We start from the raw sequence: 2,948 nt of genomic DNA, 5'->3' as shown, positions 1-2,948 counted from the left end.
ATATAACAGTTTTAAAGCTTTCAACCTTTTGTAAAACAAAATCCTGTCTATTCCCGGACACCATCACTTTCCAGCTACTCGAACTCCAGGGAAATATTCCCTCCCTGTCTGAGGTTTGATTTAACAGCTTTTCAGTTCTCATTCTGTGAGCTATGAAGCGTTCTTTTTCCCCCATTTCTCCGACCCAGAAATGTGAGCACAGCAACCTTCCAATCATCAAAATCATCATTATGTCATTTTGCTTTTGGTTAACATATGCAATGCAAAAGTGAGGACTGCAGATGCTGGAAACCAGGGCCTAGATTAGAGTGGTGCTGGAATAGAGGTTTGCCAAAACGTTGATTTTCCAGCTCCTCGGATCCTGCCTGACCTGCTCTGCTTTTCCAGCACCACTCTAATCTAGACATATAATCACCAGCAGTAAACCATTTGTGTAACCAATTGAACATTTCCAAACAAAGCCCATTACGGGCCAAGCAAACCATTACAAGTGACAGAGTGAGAAGGGACTAAATCAAAGTAGAGTTGTGGGAAGGGGGGCAGCAGTGGAGATAAAGCACTATATCCCCTGCGGTGCCCACCTCTAAAGGCATCGAGAGCATTGACACACACCACATGCTCCTTCTGCAAGGACACCCTGCTGTGTAGCCTTTATCCTCAATCATAGAATAGAATCCTGACAGTGTGGAAGGAGAGCATTGGCCCATCAAACCCCACCGACCATCTGAAGAACATCACGCCCAGAGCAGTCCATTCCTGTAACACTGCATTTCCCATGGCTGATCCCCCTAGTCTGCACAATCCTGGATCCTGTGGTCAATTTAGCACGACTGATCCACCTAACCTGCACATCTTTAGCATGTGGGAGGAAACCAGAGCACCTGGAGGGGACCCACACTGTCATGGGGAGAATGTGGGAACTCCACACAAGCTGTTGACCAAGGCTGGATTACAATCACAATTTGAATCAAAACAGATGATCGCTGCTCCTTGTCACATTGCTGTTTGTGGAGACTTACTGCCCAGAGAGACATCCTGAGGTTCAGAAAGTGGCAACGTAAGTTCAGTCACCTCCAGTCCAGTTAATGTGGTTAACAACAACATCAATACTCCAGCAGTGTCATCATGTACAAGGTCCTGTCCTGTCTCTGATGGACAGTAACATCAGAATCAGAGTCCTGCAGTCCACACGGAGCAGGTGGATGACCACTTCCCTGTGAGCACTCACTGGTCTCTCAATCGTGTTGAAGATGGAGCAAATCCCATGTCACACAGAGGGGTGAACAGCTCCTACCCAGTGTGAACCCGCTGGGGTCTCGGGGGCAGGATGAATCACTGAATCCCTTCTCCCACACTGAGCATCGGAATGAGCTCTCCCCGGTATGGGCTCACTGGAGTCTCGGGGCAGGATGAATCACTGAATCCACTCTCACACACTGACCATCTGAATGGCCTCTCCCCCTGTGTGGGCTCACCAGGGACTCAGCAGGTGGTACATTTGAGTGAATCTCTCCCCACACACTGGGAACAAGCGAATGATCTTTCCCCAGAGTGAGCTCACTGGTGTTTAAGCAGGCCAGAGGACTGAGTGAATGCTTTCCCAGACACTGAGCAGGTGAATGGCCTCTCCCCGGTGGGAATGCACTACTGTCTCCGCAGGAGGGGGATTTGAATGAATCTTTTCTCACACATGGAGCAGGTGAAGGGTCTAAATCCGCTGTGCTATCTCTGGTGCCTCAGCAGATTGTAAGATCGAGTAAATCCCTTCCCATACGTGGGGCAGGTGAACGGCCTCTCCGCAGTGTGATTGTGTCGGTGTGTGTCCCACTGGGAGGGGTAAGTGAATTCCTAATTCTGATTGAGTACATCCTCCTGTTTTCTCAGTTGTTATTGACAATCTCATTCCCCTCGCACCAGAACCTGTTCCAGTGTGACAGAAACAGCAGAATGGTGAGCTGTAGCTGGTCACCTGACTGGACACGAACGGTTCACTCTCCACAGATGCTGCCAGACCTACTGAATTTTTCCAGCAATTTCTGATTTTGTTTCTGATGTCCCAGCATTTGCAGATGTTTAGTTTTACAATACTCATCTTGTGTGTTGCAGAGGAGTTTATTGATGAAATTAGAGGGTTTTGAAAGTTGTACGTTAGGTCACACATCAGCTATGATCATCCTGAATGGCAGAGCAGAGATGAGGGGCTTAATGGCCTCCTCCTGTTCCAATGCAAGTTATCCACCGGCAGCTTGTGATAACATTTCCCCTTACTGCTCACTTAACCTCCATTTCGAACGCACTGTTACTGACTGAACAAACCTCCTGTGTTTGAACTAAACTTGCTCATGTTCAGTGGCTCCCTCTCCTGCCACCCGGGTTTAACTCTCATCATGGAATGCTGTCTCATATTACTGCGGGAATGCCCACAAGGATTAATCCTGGAGTCTGTATCCCCTGGGATCCACAATCACCGTTTATTTCCTTCTTCCTATTTCATTTTTGCTATTGAACTCTCGGTTTCAATCCATTCTCCTGTCATGCTCTTCAACATGCCCATGTGGGTGGGCTAGAGGCAGCTGGGATTTAATGAAGGGAAGTGGGGATTAGGCGGAAGCACGAGGAGAGACACAGCAAAGACAGTTCTCATTGTAACGGCAGAGTTTCTCCATGACCCAGTGAGTGGTGAGGCACCTGAGATTGTGGGCGGAGACAGATTCAATCAGGGATTTGGTGAGACACTCAAACACTGACCTGTCCATCCGATTGTTAACTCGGACAGATAGAAAGAAAGATGCACATTTAGATAGCACCTTTGATGATCTGGGGCAATGAAACATGCTTCCAACCCAATGATTTCAACCACAAATCTCTGAAAACACAGACACAAAGCTTTCTACTTGTACCAGGCTGTCTCTGAGCCTCCCTTTTTCTTGAGAAAAGCGTTTTCAGCT

Source organism: Chiloscyllium plagiosum, unplaced genomic scaffold (genome assembly GCF_037043375.1).
Source record: "Chiloscyllium plagiosum isolate Xiang-an unplaced genomic scaffold, Cpla_swu_hap1 HiC_scaffold_53Y, whole genome shotgun sequence".
Lineage (NCBI taxonomy): Eukaryota > Metazoa > Chordata > Chondrichthyes > Orectolobiformes > Hemiscylliidae > Chiloscyllium > Chiloscyllium plagiosum.
Note: the sequence above shows the minus strand (reverse complement) of the source record.